We start from the raw sequence: 23,673 nt of genomic DNA, 5'->3' as shown, positions 1-23,673 counted from the left end.
TTTGTCTTTTTCATTCCCTAAAAGTAAAATGCCCCAAATTAAAAATTGAGAATTCTGTTTTAGCTTTGTTAAGAACATTTCAGGGCTTCCCTGGTGGCTCAGTGGTAAAAAATCCACGTACCAAATGTAGGAGACGCAGGATTCGATCCCCGGGTTGGGAGCAGCCCACAGGCCACAGAGCAGCTTAGCCTGTGCTCCACAACTACTGAGCCTGTGTTCCAGGCCCACGCGCGCGTGCATGCATGTTAGGCGCTCAGTTGTGTCCGGCTCTTTGTGACCCCACGGACTGTAGCCCGCCAGGCTTCTCTGTCCATGGGATTCTCCAGGCAAGAATAGTGCAGTGGATTGTCATTCCCATCTCCACTAGAGCCCATGAGCTGCAACTAAAGACCTCACGCACAGCAACTACTGAAGCCTGTGCACCCTACAGCCCATGCTCCATAACAAGAGAAGCCACTGCAGTGAGCCCGTGTACTGCAATAAGTAGCCCTTGCTCATTGCAACTAGAGAAAAGCCCACACAGCAACAAAATGAGCAAAAATCAATATAAAAATAAATGAAATTACATATACAAAAAGAACATTCCAAAATTACATGAATGGTATTTAAAGTTCAGATGCTAACAACGTTTTTTTTTTTTTAATCAATGAGAATCTGCTCTGATTGTTGCATTATTGACAATAAACTTTCACCAGTTATAACCATCTTACAGACTCCCACGTGTTTTACTCTTTCTTCTAGGTTGGTGATTGTTACTTAAAGGATACTAAGTCTGTTCATGTAGTGAAAAATGAAAATAAACGATAGGAAAAGACAATAAGATGCAAATTAAATCCTAAATGATAAACCCAGCTCTCTTAAGCCACTAAAACAGAGTAGAAAGAACTCTCTTTGCAGCAAGTCAGAAAAAAATCAGCAAATAAGAAGCTTGACTTTACCACCAATTCCATGTAGAAACTTAAAACAATTTGTGTTGTGTATCAGGATCTCAGTTCTTGTGTAAAAATTAGTGAATAGGAAAGGATCATCTGTAGATATCCTCCAGAACCAAATAACTGATGTTTATGTTAGCAGGAACACTACTGCTTAGGCACACTGTTCTGATAAAAGAAAGACTGCACACTAATAAAGAAAAGCAATAGAAAAAGGAAGTAAAACTAAGAAGATTGCTAGACTTACACATAAAATCCTGACAAGGATTGCATTTGTCAGGAGGTCAGTTTAGTTCAGTCCTTCAGTTGTGTCCGACTCTTTGCGACCCCGTGAACTACGGCAGACCAGGCCTCCCTGTCCATCACCAACTCCTGGAGCCTACCCAAACTCATTTCCATTGAGTCGGTGATGCCATTCAATCATCTCATCTTCTGTCGTCCCCTTCTCCTCCTGCCTTCAATCTTTCCCAGCATCAGGGTCTTTACAAATGAGTCAGCTCTTCGCATCAGGTGGCCAAAGTATTGGAGTTTCAGCTTCAGCATCAGTCCTTCCAATGAACACTCAGGACTGATCTTCTTTAGGATGGACTGGTTGGATCTCCTTGCAGTCCAAGAGACTTTCAAGAGTCTTTTCCAACAAGAGTCTTCTCCAACACCAGAGTTCAAAAGCATCAATTCTTCTGCGCTCAGCTTTCTTTATAGTCCAACTCTCACATCCATACATGACTGCTGGAAAAACCATAGCCTTGACTAGATGGACGTTTGTTGGCAAAATAATGTCTATGCTTTTAAATATGCTGTCTAGGTTGGTCATAACTTTCCTTTCAAGGAGTAAGCGCCTTTTAATTTCATGGCTGCAGACACCATCTGCAGTGATTTTGGAGCCCATGTCAGGAGGTATGTTATACCAAACATGATAGAATATTTGCATGTTGAAGCTGGATCTTTTAAAGCTTGATCTGATCACACAATGAGGAAACCAAGGCTCAGATGAGGGAATGTAAAGAATGCATGACTCAAATCCAGGATCCTAAACCCCAGAAAGAGGACATCCAAGCACCTTGCTTCTTGTTTCATCATGATTTTAATGTTATATGTTTGGCCTCGTTCTTTCTTTCACTGCTACAGGAGCTTAGATGTTCCTCTCTAATCATTCAGTTATTGAACTCACCCTATGTGTCAGGGACTATTCTAAGCAAGGGCTCTTATTATAGAGGATGGGGCATTTTTTGATCATTAGAAGCACCTGAAACAAATGTTGTACAAAAATATTTACCACCAACAAGGACTTGTTGTATAGCACAGGGGACCATACTCAGTATCTTGCAGTATTCATAGTGGAAAAAAATCTGAAAAAGAATATATTGCATATATAATCAATGTATAATGTATATTATATATATAATATATATTATATGTAAATATGTATATATAATATGTAAAATACATCCAGAAAAACATCTACTTCTGCCTCATTGACTACACTAAAGCCCTTGACTGTGTGGATCACAACAAACTGGAAAATTCTTAAAGAGATGTGAATACCAGACCACCTTACCTGCTTCCTGCAAAAACTGTATGCAGGTCAAGAAGCAACATTTAGAACTGGACATGGAACAACGAATTGGTTCCAAATTGGGAAAGGAGTACATCAAGGCTGTATATTGTCACCCTGCTTATTTAACTTATATGCAGAGTACATCATGTGAAATGCCAGGCTGGATGAAGCACAAGCTGGAATCAAGATTGCCAGGAGAAATATCAATAACCTCAGATATGCAGATGACACCACCCTTATGGCAGAAAGCAAAGAGGAACTAAAGAGCCCCTTGATGAAAGTGAAAGAAGAAAGTGAAAAGGCTGGCTTTAAACTCAACATTCAAAAAACAAAGATCATGGCATCTAGTCCCATAACTTCATGGCCAATAGATGGTGAAACAATGGAAACAGTGCTAGACTTTATTTTTCTTGGGCTCCAAAATCACTGCAGATGGTAACTACAGCCATGAAAATAAAAGATGCTTGCTCCTTGGAAGAAAAGATATGACCAACTTGGACAGCATATTAAAAAGCAGAGACATTACTTTGCTGACAAAGGTCCGTCTAGTCAAAGCTATGGTTTTTCCAGTAGTCAGGTATGGATGTGAGAGTTGGACCATGAAGAAGGCTGAGCACCAAAGAACTGTGGTGTTGGAGAAGACTGTTGAGAGTCCCTTGGACTGCAATGAGCTCAAACCAGTCAATCGTATAGGAAATCAATCCTGAATATTCATTGGAAGGACTAATGCTGAAGCTCCAATACTTTGGCTATCTGATGTGAAGAGCTGACTCATTAGAAAAAACTCTGATGCTGGGAAAGATTGAAGGCAGGAGGAGAAGGGATGACAGAGGACAAGATGGTTGGATGGCATCACTGACTCAATGGACATGAATTTGAGCAGGCTCCAGGAGATGGCAAAGGACAGGGAAGCCTGGCATGCTGCAGTCCGTGGGGTTGCAGAGTCGGACACGACTGAGTGACTGAACATCAACAATTATGTATACATATATGTAACAGGATCATTATGCTGTACACCCAGAACACTGCAAATCAACTATGCATCGATTAAAATATGTGTACCTACAGATAAAATTTCAGGCTTCTCTATCGCTTCTATGATATGAGTAAAATATCAGTTCAAAGATTATCGACTTTATATAAGCAAACAACAACTGTGTGTGGAAAACATGAATTTTGATATAATTGAGATATATGCCTTCAAATAAAAGTTTGAAATGGCAACCATCAAGGCAAATCTTTTTTTTCATTAAAAATATTCAGAAACGTTCGTGATCTTAAATAGATATAATGAGCACATACAGGGTGAAATTCATCCATTTAAACATGAATCCTTCATCCTCAGAAGCACTAACTTGCTCTCAGAATAAAAAACAAATGTATTTTTTGTAACATTTTGAAATACTTAGCTTATCTATTTAAGTATTTTATTATAATTATATGTATTTCTTTTCAATTTTGACAGGTTATTAATTATAAAGATCACAATGCCACAGAATTCAGTTGTCTAACAGACTGTTGTATAACACAGAATACCTATGGGTAACAGATAAACAAAAATAAGAAAAATCCTAAAAGGGATGGTTTTGAAGATTTACATTATTTATTCTTCCTTCTTCTCAGCCTTTGTTGTTATTTTTACCCATCTCTGGGAGATGTTAACTTGGCTCATGCAAAAGTGCTGACTAAACATGAAGTAAAAATTGAGTCTGCATTTTCTCTAAAATTCCTCTAGCACCAAACAATATTATGGGCAATTGTGGTGTTACTTAGGATAATTTTACACAGAAGGAAATGAAGGATTTCTTGATAAGATGCATTTAGATGTCCGAATAATTTAAATCAGCTAGTATATAGTCAAAACACAGATAAGCAAGCAAACCACAAGGAAAGCACTATGTGATGAACTTTGTAAAAAAAATAAGCAAAGCAATATATTAAGTAATTGGTATAATTGTTAAAATAAGTTTCCAGGCTAAAGCATACAGAGTAACAGATGTGTATGAAATTTTTAAAAGCATGTCAAACAAATTTGGCTGTTTTTATGGATAATTTTCAAAACATTAGAGTGATAAATGAAAGACTTCTTAAGCTCTCAGTGGGCAGCAGTAAATGATAACATGCTGGAATTAAACCTATGTATCCAATCCGATCATTTAGACCTCTCTCACAAAAGAATCTGTTTGCAGTGCAGGAGACCCAGGTTTGATTCTTGGGTCGCGAAGATCCCCTGGAAAAGGGAATGGCAATCCATTTCAGTATTCTTGCCTGGAGAATTCCATGGGTCACAAAGAGTCAGACACAACTGAGCAACTAACACACACGCACAAGGCAAGTCAGCTGTGATGGACCAGTATCAGAATTTATAATCATGATTGGTTTTCACTAAGATGTGCTGAATATTATCTCCAACTCCTCTCATTCTTGCCATTCTTGATCTCATTCGGCAAAAAGAAATGAAGTGACATTGTTATTTCCACCTGGAAAATACCTCTCCAAGATCTAAAATCCATTAGGTACATTGATTTTCTTTTTTACTAATCACAAGGGACAATTCTGTTGATGAACCACAAGTCATCATTTTTTTCAGCATCCAATAAAAATGTTTGTCACCAGGGCCCGTATCTTCGCCAACCAAGTTTCCTGCCATTTTAGGGGGGAGGGTCAGCTCTGGCTAATAGTTTCCTTCTTCCCAATGCCTCTTATTTTAGATGTTTGCTGTGGCAACATCCCAAGGTACTACTTCCTATACCATGTTTCTGCTCCCGCACAGCAAACCACCTCAAAGCTTTGTGATTTAAAATAAGAACTGCTGTTGCTTACTTAGTCTGCAGGCAGCTGGGCAGCCCCGTGGTCTCAGCTGGACTCTCCGGTCCGGGGGCTTTGGTGCTGGTCACATGCCTCCCTCTCGGGCTGTCTTGGCTCTAGGCTGCAGGCTCTCCTCCTCCCGTGCAGTCTCTTGGCCCCCAGCAGCCTCCCTCAGATCCTTCTCCAAGGGGTCAGAGCATGCTGAAAGAGATACAAGACAGCAACCCTCTCGAGGCCCAGGCTTAGAGCTGACACAGAGACACTTCCTTTGACTTCTATTGGCCAGCACAAATCATAAACCTGCCTAGATTCAAGAAATGGGGAAATGATTCTCTCTCTCAAGAGCAAGACGCTGGACCTGGACTCTAGGGGACAACAACAGGGGAAAATGAGGTCGGGTCAAATCAACATTCCCCCCTAGATTTCCTGTGCTGAGTTAGTTAATGAATTAATTGACTAATTAATTAAGCACAGGAGCACACATGCCACGAAGAGCCAGTACTGACTCTGTGTTATAAAAGAGGAAGATCCCTCCATCTGAATGATCAAAATCAGTATACGTTTGTAATTATCTGCTATTATTCATATATTAAGGGGCTCCCCAGGTGGCACCAGTGGTAAAGAATCTGCCTGCCAGTACAAGAGACATAAGGGATGCAGGTTTGATCCCTGGATCGGGACAATCCCCTGGAGAAGATTCTTGCCTGGAGAATCCCGTGGACAGAGGAGCTGGGCGGCCTACAGTCCATGGGATCTCACAGAGTCGGACACGACTGAAGCGACTTAGCACGCACACACATACAGAATACATCTAGTTTATAATAGTCCTGCTACATAAGATGTATGTAATGATTCCTATTTTCCTTTTCATACTTTCTTCCAAATAGTGTGAATGAAGCTGATACCATGACTGGAATCTGAATGCCATCTGCACAAGTAATGTGATCAGCTTTTGCTCTTCCTCATGGATTTGGCATCATGAAATATGCTAGGCATGCCTCTTACTCGAATTCTCTCTTGTCCTAAAATCATAACATTAGTTTCCCATGGAAATCCTTGTACCTATACTTTATTATAACGAAAAATGTGAGAGAAAAAGCAAACTTCCTGATGATTTTAAAACAGGAGTTTTTGCAAACCACCATCCGTATTTCTTCAGCCTTGTGGGTTTCATGTGGTTCCCTTTAATAAATCTGTGGTCCTGTTACATCATATTCACTTTTACTTCCTCAGGTACCCTCGTTAACCTCTCACACACTGCTCTCTGAGCTGAAATCACACCAATGACAGGGAGATAATGCTTCCTTTTTTTCATGAAAAAAGTGGAAGATTTCCCATGAAGAAACCTATTATCATACCATTATGAGCTGGAGGCTAACTGTATTTTAGATATCTACAGACATGACGTATACATTCTTAGCTTTTGTTTGCTTGTGTTAAAAACTACTGAGAATGTAAAGACATAAAAGATTACCATAAAATGCTCTGCTTATATTATTTTCTTGGGAAATTTTAAGAGTTCATTCCTTTAAATGGTTGACAGAAGATTAAAAACCAAAGTTGACTCCTTGTATTTGAACATATTAGGCAAATCATCATTTCTGCAAACAAGGGTCTAGTTTATCTCCCTTACCACCTAAATTCACGAAAGTAATCATCTTTAGATAGAGACTAGACCATTTGATATATATTTAATACTTCTTTGCTTTATCTCTGCAAGCACTCTCCCTGCTTATTTCATTGGTTTTCAATGCTGGCGACATACTGGAATTACTTGGGCAGGTTTTAGAAAACATCACCATACAGACATACCCCTCAGGTATTCTGATTTGATTGTTATAAGACAAAACAATTATGTTTTAAGACAATCACTGGGTGATTCTATTGCTCAGTCCAACTTAAGAACTATTACTAGCCACTCAATGAATATTACATTAACTTGTATGTAATTCTTTTAAAACATAATTTTGTCTCAGAATTTACTGACACAATTTGAATCAACATGCCATTCGTTTGTTCTCATGTGTGTACAGATCATCTTTCTTGATAATGGGTCATTGTTAGGTTAGATGAGCTGAGTGGCTACAAGACAAAGATATCAAGGCATTGTATGATAGCATGTGCATGGCCTACAAATTGCTTCAACTAATCACATTTTGAGAACATAATTAGCAGCCTTGGGAAAAATAAACAAAGATAGCTGTAGGTTCTGATGCTGCATCTTCAGGTCGTAATCTCTCTGGTATGGGAAATCTAAATAAATGTATACTCCTTTGGGATTAGCCAAATGGGATAGTGGCATACATTATTATTCAGCACCTTTGATGAGTTATGATATTAATTAAATGTTACAAGTAAAGGGCATTCTATGCAAATGAGGATAACTTTCTAATGAGATTTCTTTAATCTGACCATCTAGGTCATAAACAGGAAGTGAATTTTTTGGGTTTCCATTTAGGCCAACAAAATTACATTTCTTTTCATAAAGTAGAACAACCCATGTCCACACATTGCTGAAATATGCATGCATACCAATGCATGATAGTCAATTCAATAAATTTAGATTGCGCTCCTATATTGCTGGACACTGTGAGCTCATATATTGCGTGAACCAAAAAGCTTGTAATACTATTTTTGATGCCATTGATTATAAGGTGAATATTTCTTACATGGGGCACTAAGAGAAAAAGATGCTGATTAAAGCAGCTGCCATGCTAAAAAAATGTCTTAGAATTAGTTAAGAAAGAAACAGTAAAATTTATTGAACACTTACTATGCACTAGGCACTGTGCCAAACTCTAAACCTCACAACAACCACATGAGGTACCATTATAACTCCTAACCTACAGATGGGAGAGAGCAGGTTCAAAGGAATTAAATCACTTCCCAAGGCCACATAATAAATTACTGAGATTAAGGGTCCCTCTTGTAACAGCACAGCACTCTACTATTTAAAGTCTATTAGAGAAAGAACAAACTTTACTTTCCAAATAATATACTATGCATGCATGCAGAGTTGCTTCAGTCATGCCTGACTCTCTGCGACCCTATGGACCAATGACCCCTAGGTTCTTCTGTCCTTGGGATTCACAAGGCAAGAATACTGTAGTGGGTTGCCATGCCTTCCTCCAGGGGATCTTCCTGACCCAGAGATCGAACCCATGTCTCTTATGTCTCCTGCACTAGCAAGTAGGTTCTTTACAACTAGTGCCACCTGTTACATAGGGTTTCTTGGTACATCATAAAAAATATTCCAGGCAATCTCTTGACTTCTTAGATAGCATCCAGCAGACAGATGTGATTTTTTAAAATAGTTTAAACAATAGGTGTTTCCTGAACACAGTGCTAAACATGTAAAGACAGCGTTTGCTAATTCACATGGGTAACTGTAATGTATAAAGAGTCTGAGAATTTTAGAGTTAGAAGATTATAAATCATTTAGCCCAGCTTTCGGAATGAGAACTTTTAATCCTAGGAGGTCTAAGCACCTGCTGAAGGTCAAAGTAGCAAGTCATGGCAGAGACAGTAAGTACAATGCTAATATTTCAGATCCTGCTTTTGGCCATGCCATTATATACAATTCACGTTATAAATTCTGTAGACACGGTGACCCAGTGAAAGGTATTTAGATCCCCAATGTCTCAAGTAGTAAAGAATCTGCCTGCAATGCAAGAGACTCAGGAGACCAGGTTCGATCCTTGGGTCAGGAAGATCCCCTAGAGGGGAAAATGGCAATCCACTCCAGTATTCTTGCCTGGAAAATCCCATAGACAGAGGAGCATGGTGGGTTACAGTCCATGAGGTCACAAGAGTTGGACAAAACTGAGCACACATGCATCTCCAGGCAACTTAGAGACACAACTGGGATTTGCCTTATTGTTATTATTGATAATAATAAGATTTTATTATTTTGTCAGTGTGATTGGTTTTGGCCAGAGGAAGACACATAATGGATTGTGAAGTAAGTCTCAAGCAAGCAATTTTGATACCTGAGACCACATTTGATAATATCTAGAGACATTTTTCGGAGAAGGCGATGGCAACCTACTCCAGTACTCTTGCCTGGAAAATCCCATGGACGGAGGAGCCTGGTAGGCTGCAGTCCATGGGGTCATGACACGACTGAGTGACTTCACTTTCACTTTTCCCTTTCATGCACTGGAGAAGGAAATGGCAACCCACTCCAGTGTTCTTGCCTGGAGAATCCCAGGGATGGCGGAGGCTGGTGGGCTGCCGTCTCTGGGCTCGCACAGAGTTGGACACGACTGAAGTGACTTAGCAGCAGCAGCAGCAAAGACATTTTTAATTGTCAAGACTCAGGGAGGTGCTATCGGTATCTAGCGGGTAGAAACCAAGCATGCTGCTGAACTTCTTAACGTGACTGAGACAGCCCCCTCCCCTAACACCCCCCTGCACACCCCCGAAATAATTATCTGCTCCAAATGTTAATAGTGCTGAGTCCGGGGAATCTTTCAGGGGTCCAGTCAACATCAAGAGCATCTGAACTAGGCAGTTGCAGTGGAGTTAGGTTCAAGTTTCATTCATGCACGAAATACTCATTGTGGCACTTCTGTGCCAATGACTATGATATTTTCCTGATAAAAAAATGAAGATATGGTTAGTTTGGGGCTTCCCTCATAGCTCAGTTGGTAAAGAATCTGCCTGCAATGCAGGAGACCTGGGTTCGATTCCTGGGTCGGGAAGATCCCCTGGAGAAGGAAATGGCTACCCACTCCAGTATTCTTGCCTGGAAAATCCCATGGACAGAGGAGCCTGGCGGGCTACAGTCCATGGGGTTGCAAGAGTCGGACACGACTTAGCGACTAAACCACCACCATGGTTAGTTTAGGGCAGCCCTGTCTTCACATGGCTCACCGCACAGTGGGGGATATTGATTAGTACTGAGCCACTGAAATACAATGTTAAGTGGTAGTGGTAGAAACGCAGGCAGTGATGGGCATCCCTGGAGGAGGAGGAAGACATTACACTTTTCGTTAATTATAACTGATCTATGTGTGATGAAAGATTTTACATGGTGCTACAAGAGCAGTTAATGGGGTGATACCTAACTTCTTGGTGTCTGTAATACTCCATTGGGAAAGTACAAAAGGTACAAAAACAAGAGGACAAGTGTCCTCCAAGTTGACAGAACGCCATGTGCAAAAACACTGAGTCAGAAGTAGGAGGAAAGGAAACAGTGGTGACCAGACCACAGAAAACACTGTGGGGGGAAGAGGGGGGCTGGTGGGGGTCACAGAGGCAGGATCATGCAGGACAATCATGCTGTTCATCCAGCAATGGAAATAAGTTGCTCTGAAGTGCTGTTCCAAAACAGAATAATATGCACCCATCCTAGTGGAAACTCTTGATTATATAAAAATGAAGAAAGCAACACTAAATGTGGCTAAGCATTCTGAATGCTATGGGGTGAGATTAGAGCTTTGGTTTACCTCCTCTCAGGTATCTGGGAAGGTGATTTTTAGAATGGTCTTATGAGCTTGTGAATGGGAGTTCACTAATCTCACCACCAGCACCCCTGTGCCTCCTCCCCCAACCAACACACACACACACACACACACACACACACACACACACACACACACACATGTATATTATTGAGTGGGTCAAAAACTTGTTCATGTTTTTCTATAAGATATTCTGGAAAAATCTGAACGAACTTTATGGCCAACCCCAATATTTATTTAAGTCTCAACATATTCTTAGAGAAACTGTTGCAGTGGCTATTTATTAAGAGCCATCAGAATGAAAGAAAGAAAGCATCTCTGAATGTGACATTTCAGTGAATGGTGGCCTTTCAGAAAGACATTTTAAATTGTAAATGAGACTTTCAAGTTGTTTTTTTTTTCTTACAGAGATTACAACAACTGAAAGCAGGAGAAGAGTTTTTTTTTGGCGGGGGGGGAAGTGGGCAGTCTTGTATTTTCTACTTAATGAAAACTGGTTTGGGAAAGAAATGCCATTCTTCTGATTTCATAGTATTTATTATTTGAAAGATTGTGCCTTTCCCAGGGGTAGTAATTAAATAACTGGAAAAAATTAAGATGATAGGGTATTAGTGGTGCACAAAGAATGTAGCTATTTCTCTCCCCCTAAAATACATTTGTGAGGGTTAGTACAGCCACGGCAGGGTAAGTGGCAAACCTGTGTCAGTGCTTTAGGTGTTTAATGGGCAATTCACCTGTGACATGGTTAAACTAAACAGTGAATCAACAATTTGTTTACAAAAACCAGAATGACAAAGAGGAACAAGCCCAGAAAAAAATCTAACCAACCTGATTTGGAATCTTGGCTCTGGCTTCTAACTTGCACTGTGGTCATGTAGTTTTGTGGAAAAGTTGGATTTAATTGTTATAGTGTCTAGGATCTGGTGCTCAAAATATGAATTATTGGTAGAAAAATTATATATAAAAAATAGAAAGCAAGGCATTGTATGATAACTGTGTCAAATAAATATTACAATGAGCAGGACAATGCCTTCTCCGATTTGGGGTAACTCTAATGGCAACCCACTCCAGTATTCTGGCCTAGAGAATCCCAGGGACAGAGGAGCCTGGTGGGCTGCTGTCCATAGGGTCTCACGGAGTTGGACACGACTGAAGTGACTGAGCATGTATGCATGCATTGGAGAAGGAAATGGCAACCCACTCAAGTGTTCTTGCCTGGAGAATCCCAGGGACAGAGGAGCCTGGTGGGCTGCCGTCTATGGGGTCGCACAGAGTCAGACACGACTGAAGCGACTTAGCAGCAGCAGCAGCAGCTGGTATCAAGTTCATAGCAAGGGCAAGATATCTCACCAAACTTGAATTATCTTTGAGAATATCTGCCCAAATCCAGTACTAAAGAAAAGCCAATATTAGAATGTAGAAAAACTGGACATGACCTCCACTGATGAATTATTTCTTGCCTTTAACATTCTGATAATTTGAAGTTATTTTGGACATTAAGTTGACATCAGTTCAGTTCAGTCGCTCAGTCGTGTCTGACTCTTTGCAACCCCTTTGGACTGCAGCACGCTAGGCTTCCCTGTCCATCACCAACTCCTGCAGCTTACTCAAATTCATGTCCATTGAGTCAGTGATGCCATCCAACCATCTCACCTGTTGTCCCTTTCTCCTCCTCCTGCCTTCAATCTTTTCCATCATCAGGGTCTTTTCTAAGGAGTCAGTTCTTCTCACCAGGTGGCCAAAGTATTGGAGCTTCAGCATCAGTCCTTCCAATGAATATTCAGGATTGATTTCCTTTAGGATAAACTCATTGGATCCCCTTGCAGTCCAAGAGACGCTCAAGAGTCTTCTCCAACATCATAGTTCAAAAGCATCAATTCTTTAGTGCTCAGCTTTCTTTATGATCCAACTTTCACATCCATACAGGACTACTGGAAAAGACATAGCTTTGAATAGACGGACCTTTGTCAGCGAAGTAATGTTCTGCTTTTTAATATGCTGTCTAGGTTGGTCATAGCTTTTCTTCCAAGGAGCAAGCATCTTTTAATTTCATGGCTGCTGTCACCACCTGCAGTGATTTTGGAGCTCAAGGAAAAAAATTCGGTCACTGTTTCCATTGTTTCGCCATCTATTTGTCATGAAGTGATGGAAAGCTGAGTTGTAAGCCAGCTTTTTCACTCTCCTCTTTCACTTTCATCAAGAGGCTATTTAGTTCCTCTTCCTGTTATTTAAATTGCTTTGATGCAGTTAAGAGCACACACACCTTTTCTTCTTTTGTAAAAATGCCACTTGACTCACAAAACTTCCATCACTAATGATAACTAACCATGAGAAAAATAACAAGTATGTGCATTTTTAGTTCTAAGGAAGCTGAACTGTATGATATGAGGTTAGTGAATACTTCCAAATTTCCCAGAGGGCTGAAAAATCTTGTTAAAATGTCACTTGAAATTCTAATGATAGAAAAAACAATGACAGCTGATGTCTTTGTTTCCAGAGAATTACACTGGAACAAGGAAAACAAATATGAAAAACAAGAATATTTTCTAAGTTATAAATTTGTTTCAAACTTGTTTGTATACTTGGGATACCAAGTTTGATAAGCTTCCCCTAATGTACAAGATTTAAGAGATGCGGGTTCAATCCCTGAGTCAGGAAGATCCCCTGGAGGAGGGCATGGCAACCCACTCCAGTATTCTTACCTGGAGAATCCCACAGACAGAGGAGCCTGGAGGGCTACAGTTCATAGGATATCAAAGAATCGGACACAATTGAGGCGACTTAGCACGCACGCATGCACACATCTGATGAATGATTAGAGTTCTTGTTCACAGAGAAGGTGAGCTGACCTGCTAGTTAAGATGTAAAACAAAGTGTCAGAGCTGCAAAAAGCATCTTTAACAGACTGGACTAGGAAGAGGGTGATGGCCAAGCAAGCAGCTAATTCCATGGTTACTAAATCAATCATTAAATCCCCTACTATTTTTCAAGATTTTAAAACAAAACCCGTGATCATCAAAAACCACATCTGCTTCTTCAGGATAATGAATGCATTGACATTCAAATCAATTGATAAGAGCACAAGTGAGTGATATTAGTTAATTAATAATTGAAGGAGACACGCGTTGAGGGCTGGCCATGTCGCAAGGAGTGTGCCACACTACAGGGACATATACTGTCGCAGAAACCAGTACTCAAGAAACCAAGCCCCACACTCGGAGAGTTGGAGAACTCAGGTTTATCACACCAGTGGGCCCAGAGGAGTTAACACTCCAAGCTCTGAGCCCCAAACAAAGGGATTACAGAGTTTTTATAGACAGACTGTAGTGGGCAACATTAGCTGTTAATAGGATGGTTTAAACTAAGCGGTTTCGCACACATGGGAACAGCAGTCAAGATGGGGAGGGGGATGCCTGACCTGGACAGGCATGATGAAGCAGGTTTGCAGGGGCTGGGTGACTGCAAAGAGCAGGACAATGGTAAGCAAGATAAACTCCAGCTCCTAGTATTGCAAGTCCCCACTTTCTGAGACTACGTGACTTATGTGATCTAGATTTTGCAAGGGGCAAGCTGAGTTACAGAGGCAGAAGAAGAAGGAGGTTATGTAAAATTTTAACTTTTCCTCTTCATACATGAACAAGATACAGTCACTGACTCACAGAACATGTGGTCTGGTGGTGTGTATGAGCTGACAACTCTGATCCAAATGTCAGGTTTATCAGGAGGTGCCTGGGGGTCAAGGCTGGACACAGAGAAGCTGTCAGGTGCCATTAAGCTCAGGTAAGTAAGAGAAGGTGGAAAGCACAGGTTTAGGCTGTGGGGAATGGGAGGGCGCACACTGTCACAACACAGCAACCAAACGCAACACGCCTGGGAAGGAAATCAGTGTGAGTTCTCACTTGTGCTTGGCACCCCCTACTTTGGGGGCCTCCAGGGCCTCCAAATACAGAGAGAAGTGGAAAGTCCAGGGTCGGGGAGGTTACAGCCTGCTGCTCAAGGGCTCAGCTGTAAGCCTCCATCAAGCCAAAAACTAAACCAAATGGTCTACAACACTGTCCAGTCTTGGCAACTGGATTTTGACTTATGCTTCAGGAGATACCATGATGATGCGCAGGCCACCTGCAGGGAGAGGGGATTCAAACTGAATTCAAAGCATTAGGGTTCAGCAGAGTTGCCCTATAGGAGGTAAACTGGACTGGACACTACGGCCTGACCTGACCTACAGACATCTCTGCTCTCTTTCCCTACTATAACCTGAGCAGCTCCTCCTTTAGCTTATTATCCAAGATATTAATGAACGTGGTTTTTCTGCTTTTAACATATGAAAACAGAAGAGAATAATTAGCTAATTAAGTATGAAATCCTTTAAAAATCAGTACATTTATATATATATGGAAATAAATATATAAGAAGGAAGTATATAATAAATGACATATATGTGCATAATACACATAAACATGTATAATATATATTTATTAGATATAATAAGTATAAACACATAATTTTTATATAAATATATATTTATATAAATAGTATGTATGTATATATGCATATCTCATAATAAAGAAGTCAACACGGCTCTTGGGATGTTTCTTTCCCAAGATATCGGCTCCATTATCTGCTAGATACATGCTCTTGGCCAAGTTTTCTAATTCATTTAAACCTCAGTTTCCTCTGAAAAGTGGAGGCATTAATGGTACCTGTCTCCTAGTATGGCTGAGAGAATTAACTCAATCAATATAACAAGGGCTTGGCTACAACCTCTCACAGAGTAGACTCCCCATCAGTGTCAGATATTTTTCTAAGTTGCCAAAGACATGTGCTGCATCAGGGAAGACTGGATTAATAAAAGAGAGGAAAAACCCAGCATCAGTTATTCTGCTTTTGATTTTTCACAAAGGCTGTGGAGCCCAAGTGATGTAATAGCTTTTGTCAGATGAATGGTCTTTGCTCATGAGAAGTGGGTACACTAAATTCAAAATCTTTCTCCTGCATTTTAAGAACTAAGCCCAGATAATTCAGAGTGGGTAGTTTCACCACGAGTAATGATATAGGGTAGTAGTTTGAACGGCAGACTAGTTGAAAGTGCAAGCCCTGTGATCAGGATGAGAAAGCAGGGTACCTCCTGTTGATGGAAGGCGAGTCGAGGAGCAGAGGTTTCATTCCTAGGTTCAGGGTCTTGACCTGGAGAAAGGACCCCCACACTCCCAGCTCCTAGACTAGGTCAGGGGGACATGAGTGACAGAAACTACAGCAGAACCTCCACCGAGGGAGCCCCCCTGCACGTCATCCCTCAGACGGCAAGAGAGCTTCACAAAGCACTGGGTGGAAGGTGAGCCAGGATGAAAATCCTGCAGTAGTGTCCTCGTCCAAGCCCCATAAATGGCACTGCCTGGCACAGTCCATGGGGCTTCCCACGTGTGGTGATCAGGGGGACATCAGGGTGCCCTCAGCCAGCAACCTGTGGCGGCCTCAGGGTGGGACGAGCCTTTTAACCAGAGGCAAAGGCTAGCAACAGCGGTGGGCCCCAGACAGCATCCACAGGCCCTCAGTTAGCAGCAGGAAAGGTGAGGCCCCCAGAGGCAGAGCTAATAGGAGCTTCAGCAGACTGCCCACATGTGGAAGGAGTGCAGAGGATGACTTCAACACCATTAAGGTTTTTAAGTCTTCCTCTTCACCCACCAGCTCTCTCAGGAATGTGGAAGAAGAAAAAGAAAAAACGGATTATGGAGAAATAGCCACAAAAAGGGATTTCAACTTTGCTGGTACTTTCTCCTAATGAACTAGAATTCAACAGAAAGGAATGGGTGTCAACAGGAAGAAACTATTGCCTTGAATTTGTTTTTAATCATCCTTTGGTTCCCCCTATCTCCTTGGCATAGATTGCTACTTTTAGGAGTCAGAATCCAGAACAAGTTATAGAACACTCAAAAAAAAAAAAACTTCTATGGAACATAGACGACCGTCAGGATTTGCATCACTTAGCCACTGCAAACGGAGCCACCACATTCTCTGTCCCCAAAAGGTCCCTTTCAGCTTGGTGAGTCCTCGTGCTTAGGGTGCAGAGGGTCACTTCTGTGGGACATTTGTAGACAGTTTTCTGTGTACAGGCCTATGTCCTTCCCCAAGCCAAATTATCCTTTAGTGGGCTCTCAGGGTTTTGTCTCATTCTGATTCCTTCAGTGAATTCCTCCAGCTGACCATGAATCAGAAATCTTTTTTTTCTAATTTTTATTTTCCCTCTGAGTCACTCTAGTCACTAATTATGAACATTTAGCTTGCTTTTAGAAACTTACCCTTCGGTAGGCTGGAAGGAGTGTCATAAAGCCTGTAGAATTAGAAAGAACTTTAGGGAGAATCTAGTCTAATTTATAAATAAACTGAGGTCCAGGTGACCTGCGGGAGACCATATAATAAATGGCACACCTGAGCTCAAAATAAATCTTGCTGGCGTCAGCCTGGAGCACTGAGACTCACGCTTTGGGACATATCATCACAGGCGGCCTGAAGTGAGACTGAGACAAGCTTTCGGATCCACAGATTCCAGAGATCCACTGACAGACATCCATTGTAGAGCCATTTCCCAAAAGCATCCAGCTTCTATAAAAGGAATTTAGACCAAGGTCAGCTACATTTTCTGAGAGCCTAATTTCCTAAGGAAACAACCCTTAGTCACCAAGAATCGGGTGAAGAATCGACCCATTTGGAGGCCTGATGAAAATGAGGGAAAGGAATCTGGTTTAGGTTTTGTTCTGAACAGGGAAAGTGACATGATTTATGGCTTCGCTAAAAGCAAACTTTATTGCAGAAGCAAAGTACTTGGAGATGAGAATTTCTAGGTTTTACTGGAGTTCGGTAAAAGGAGAAGCTGTTGATGTAGGAGGTTAATGTCTGTCACAGTCTGGGTATTTTACAATGAGTTCCTTCACAGCATGTTCATTTTAAGAATAAAGAGGTCTTTACGGTTAGTGAAAGTTTAATGAGGATCACAACAGCCCCCCAGATGCTTTAAACCCATTTAAATAACCCATAACCTCTATGTTTATCATGAGAGGGGACATGCCAATTTACGGGATTACAAACATTCTTCTGAAAAACTTTCCAGTTTCCACAGGCATTTCCAATAATTTTCTTTTACTTTCTGCAATTTATAAATTACAGAGTACACGTTACTATGGCAACGACCTCTAGTCTCTCTGTTACTCAAATATATGAAAGATAAGCCTTGGGGATATGACTCCACCAGCCAATTATTTACTGAATGGTTTAATCCCTAAATATTTCCTTCTGCTACCCATTTTAGCTGAGACATCAGGATAGCTACTATCAGGAAAGCAAGTATGGAATTAAATAAAAGCACACGTGTTTTCTGGGTAATAAATCAAGGAGGCCTAAAGAATACAGAAAAGGAAGGTAAGTGATATCGTTGGAGCTATATTTGACAGCTGCTTACAGCTGTGTTCTCCTATAAAATCCAAACTTGAACTTGCATGGACATGAGAGTCACCTAGAAGACTTGCTGAAACGCAAGGCTGGGCTCCGCCCTGGAAGTGGAGCCAGGTTGGATCTAGGAGGCTGGGTGTGGGGCCTGGGAATTCCCTTTCCTTCCAGGTCACTGGGGAGGCTGGTATCGCTGGTCCGGACACCTGACTACCACCGCTCTAAGCACAGTTTGAAGCACTGTGAAGAACTGTAGTAAAAATACACCCTACATAAAATCTACCATTTTGACCATGTTCAATTGCACGATTCAGAGGCATTAATGACATTCACACCATTGTGCAACCATCACCTCTGTCCACCTCCAGAACCATTCTTCACCCCAAACCGAAACCTTGCACCCGCCGAGGAATGACTCCCCAGTCCCCCCAACCCCGGCCCTGGCACCCCCCTTTTACTTTCTGTCTATCTCTCTATTCACCTCGTAAAGTGAAATCATACAACACTTATCCTCTTGTATCAGAATTTCCTTCCTCTATAAGACTGAATGATAAATATCTCATTGTATGGCTAGACCACATTTTTTTAATCCAATCATCCAAGGATGGATTTTGGTTGGTTTCTGCCTTGCAGCTATTGTGAAAAATGCTGCTGTGAACAAGAGTGTATAAAAATTTATTCATATAACTACTTTGGATTCTTTGAGGTATATACTTGGAAGTGGAATTGCTTATTCTAAGTGTTTCACTTTCATAATTATACTTCAACTTCAGAAAAATATACATTATTATCCTCATTTTACAGATGAGGAAACTGAAACACTCAGAATTCACCTGATTTTCCTCAGGTCACACAGGTGGTAAGTGGAGCCTGGTTTCCAGCACAGGTTGGCTGGCTCCGGGGTTCAGGTACCAAGGAAACTCAACTGTCTTCTCTACCTGAAGGAGCATTTTATTTTTCATGGAAAACCATTACTGACACACTTTTTTTTTTTTAACAATAAGATGTACCTAATTACCTTTCAGAAATAATACACTAGCCTGGGATTAAGTAATCAAATGTATGTAAGAATTTTGTTGGAAGATAAAGCAAATTATTCTTTCCAGTTTGCTGATTTATGCATTCCTCCTCTAAGTTTTTTTTCCTGGAACAAAGTAGGCAAAACTGTTTTTAAAATCTGCTATTTAGAGACCAAAACTATTTCCAGTTGCCCCAACAGTTCAACTCCGAGCAGTAAAAATGGCAATCCAGAAGTGGAACAGAATTATTCTTGGAATGATCAGAAAAGTGGGATTGCCCCGCTGTCATATATTCAGCTCTCTGGATAATTAAACCAAACGAGTCATTGAGAAAGTCCGCTAGTGGGCTTCCCATGTAGTTAAATCCAATGAGTATGCTATATAAGTTAGAAACCATGATCTGAGTGGTACAGGCAAAACCTAGCACAGTATATACAACATAGAAAAACAGAAAATGGCTGAGAAAATCACAGGGGGCCCAGTTTAATCCACTAAACTGAATTATTTCTGGAATGCACCTTCCTCCTATGTGGACAGCCTACTTCCATACCTAGGACTTAAAAGGGTTGGGGTGTGTGACAGTGCATGTCAAGTATGAGGGGTGATGAAGACTTTGGATTAAAATGGTCTAAAGAGAAGGGGAGATCATCAATGATGGATATTTCAAATATATTTTAAAGTGCACATTAACTCTCCTGGATTTGCAATCAGGATGTGGTGGGTTTTAAAGCTATTATGTGCAGGCAAATAAGCACTTCTATTCTTCAAGCATCATCTCAGACCATACATGTACATTCTTTTCCTTGCCAATGTCAATGCTTCGAGAATATGGAAAGGTTATTCGAGCACTGCTGCGTTTGTAATTGAAAGCCAACCTTTAGGTAAAAGAGACATAAGAGAGGATGAAGGTATGCGAGAAAGGCACTTCTCCACTCGTTGGTCTAGATGCTCAGGCAGTGAGATACTGAGTAATTCTCATCAATATCTAGTAAAGATGAGGATTTCTGTTACATAAACAATTAAAATTGTCCTGCATATGACAATCTTGCAAATATTCCCTCATCTCTACTCTTCTACACTATAACCTAATTATTTCCAGCTGTTCAAGGTGCTCCTTAAATTACATAATTATCCATTTGTGGATAGAAGCACAGTCATTTGTGAGAGATTCTGTGTAACTCCCACCTTCCAGAAAATAGCCTCCCTTGCCCACTCCATCACCAGAAACATGGCTTTATTCATTCCTTTAAGATAATAATTCGGGTTGCTATTTTACAAATTTGAAAATTTAAATGATCATTAAATCACAAGAAACTCTTATCTCACTCCTTATACTTCCACTTTCACTTAAATATTTTTCTCTTTCATGTCAACAAATGTGACAACCTAGAAGAAATGGACAACTTTTGACTCAAGAATAAATAGATAATTTGAACATACCAGTCACTAGAAGTGAAATAGAATCTGTAATTTAATAACTCCCTACAAACAAAAGTCCAAGACCAGATGGCTTCACAGGTGAATTCTACTAAGCATACAAAGAGGAATTTACACTGATCCTTCTTGAACTCTTCGAAAAAACTGAAGAGGCGGGAACACTTCCAAAAACATTCTATGAAGTCACCATCAACCTGATACCAAAACTGGACAAGTTCAGTTCAGTTCAGTTGCTCAGTCATGTCCGACTCTTTGCGACCCCATGAATCACAGCACGCCAGGCCTCCCTGTCCATCACCAACTCCCAGAGTCCACCCAAACCCATGCCCATCGAGTCGGTGATACCATCCAGCCATTTCATCCTCTGTTGTCCCCTTCTCCTCCTGCCCTCAATCCCTCCCAACATTAGGGTCTTTTCCAATGAGTCAACTCTTTGCATGAGGTAGCCAAAGTATTGGAGCTTCAGCTTCAACATCAGTCCTTCCAATGAACACTCAGGACTGATCTCCTTTAGGATGGACTGGTTGGATCTTCTTGCAGTCCAAGGGACTCTCAAGAGTCTTCTCCAACACCACAGTTCAAAAGCATCAATTCTGCGGTGCTCAGCTTTCTTCACTGTCCAACTCTCACATCCACACATGACTACTGGAGAAACCATAACCTTGACTAGATGGACCTTTGTTGGCAAAGTAATATCTCTGCTTTGTAATATGCTATCTAGGTTGGTCATAACTTTCCTTACAAGGAGTAAGCATCTTTTAATTTCATGGCTGCCATCACCATCTGTAGTGATTTTGGAGCCCAATAAAATAAACTCTGACACTGTTTCTACTGTTTCCCCATCTATTTCCCATGAAGTGATGGGACCAGATGCCATGATCTTAGTTTTCTGAATGTTGAGCTTTAAGCCAACTTTTTCACTCTCTTCTTTCACTTTCATCAAGAGGCTCTTTAGTTCCTCTTCACTTTCTGCCATAAGGGTGGGGTCATCTGCATATCTGAGGTTATTGATATTTCTCCCGGCAATCTTGATTCCAGCTTGTGCTTTTTCCAGCCCAGTGTTTCTCATGATGTGCTCTGCATATAAGTTGAATAAGCAGGATGACAATATACAGCCTTGACATACTCCTTTTCCTATTTGGAACCAGTCTGTTGTTCCATGTCCAGTTCAAACTGGACAAAGACCCCACCAAAAAAAGAAAATTTCAGGCCAAACTTTTTTTTCTTTCCATTTTAAAGATTAGTGATAATTAAAGCAAAGGGCGAATGGCAAAGTAAAGATATAGAATTCTATGCATTCTTTTCTACCCCCACTCCAAGTTAAATTTTTACTTTTCATGTTTTGTTTTGTTTTTTGTACAAAAGGACTTTTAAAGTATTTCTCTTGCATTTAGATTCAACAATTAGGCTTGAATATATTCTGGACAGGAATTCAGATCCTGTTCCTGCAGCTTGAGGTAGCTTCCTTATATCAACATTTGACTAACAGCTTCCTTTCCACACCTAGAACATTCTCTTTTAATATCTCAGTTTACATGGGTCTCTGTTCAGAAAGTGGTTTCACTGGATAACTTTCAGTTCTCAGAGTACTTATGATTCTCCAGATGTTTAACAGGAGGTCCAAATGCAACTCACAAAGCTACCTTCCATTGCAATGTCTCCACCAAGAAGTCTTAATTATTTCTTGTTGATATTCCTTTAAATGTTTGGTTCTTTGAAGTCAAGGAGATGCCTGAATATTCAGTGTTTTCCTTCCCGTCAGTCAGGATTTTTTGTTCCATACAAAAGGCACACATCATGGATCACTTTAGCAAAGTGGAGCTTTGTGGAAAGAAAATTGAGTAGCTCACAGGCTCTATAGAGTCTGAACAAAGAGAATTGGGGTTAACTATCATTATTTCAAGGTATATATCTGATATTTTAGTTGCTATTCTTTTGGCATCTGCTTTCATTACACAGTTTTTCCTTGGTTCTTAGTCTTTTCTTCTTTTATGTCAAATTATATTTATTAATCCTATATATTTATATGAAATACAGAATAAGGACTTACTTCTGCTTCAGGAAGACAGCTGGATTAGAGATGATCTCCTTAATCTAGTTGAGAATTGAGCAGATTTCAAAGTAGAAGTTTTCGTATTAGTGAAAGCTGGTTTCTGGTTCACCGACAATCTTGTGACCCAATAGAACCATCTACTGATTTCCAAGGACCCCTCCTCTTGGGTGAATATAAACTTCATTTTGTTTCCTTCTCCCATTTCCATAGGACCATATATACATATTTTTTCTTCTTCTCAGTCTCTAAGCAACTGATTTTAGACTTGTCATTGCCTTGAATGAACAATGGGGCCAAATGCCAGACTCACATAGCTTGGCTTTTTCCTTTTCCTCTGCAGTGCTTCCTAAGACAGTAGTTCCCCAAACACACACTGCCTTAAAGGCAGATCTCTTGATAGCCTCAGTTTTATTTGTTTTTGTCCAGATTCTTTCAGTAGTTCTCAGGGTAAAGTCGGCCTGTCACAAACTAGACTGCTATCATCTTGAGCTGAACTCCCCTACTCGGATTGTAAAAGCTAAATGAGATTTGATAGAGTGTTTTATTAAGGGAATAAACGAGGCTTTATTAGGGGAAGAGCTCACTGGCTGTTCTTGCCAATGTCCCCCTAAATCTCACTCCCTTTCCCCAGACAGAACACCAGCCTGCAGAGTTAATCTGATCTGAGTGTTCTGGCTAAAATGTCTCCTTGGATATTGATTCACAGATCAACAAGGTGATGATAGCTTCTATTTCTGCAAGTATTGTTTGCTGACAATTAAAGCGTGATTTGTTTAGAGTAAAATATTTTTCCTTCCAAATGGTAGAGGAAGTGTGGATGGTAAAGATAGTAAAAATTTACAATATGAATCAGTAAATCTACAAAGCAAGAGAATAGATAAAGCATTATGAGATTGTTAAATCTAGAAAAAAATGACCAGATATAGTAATATTTTCATAGAGTATATTAACTTCTCTTTGG

At 40.5% G+C, this 23,673-nt stretch overlaps 1 long non-coding RNA gene across 1 annotated transcript in view; it reads right to left on the bottom strand.

Annotated features, from left to right (window-relative positions):
• Window positions 1–2,000: 2,000 nt before the first annotated feature.
• Window positions 2,001–23,673, bottom strand: part of LOC145512251 (uncharacterized) — a 166,755-nt gene continuing 145,082 nt past the window's right edge. Inside the window, exons 2-3 of the long non-coding RNA XR_014058430.1 lie at window positions 5,314–5,499; window positions 2,001–2,281 (exon numbers count right to left, since the gene is read on the bottom strand). This is a non-coding gene — a long non-coding RNA (uncharacterized LOC145512251). The remainder of the gene's footprint in view (window positions 2,282–5,313; window positions 5,500–23,673) is intronic.

This window comes from Giraffa tippelskirchi, chromosome 7 (genome assembly GCF_054371585.1).
Source record: "Giraffa tippelskirchi isolate mGirTip1 chromosome 7, T2T-mGirTip1v1.2.pri, whole genome shotgun sequence".
Taxonomy (NCBI): Eukaryota; Metazoa; Chordata; class Mammalia; order Artiodactyla; family Giraffidae; genus Giraffa; species Giraffa tippelskirchi.
This window is presented reverse-complemented; position numbering and strand designations above follow the sequence as displayed.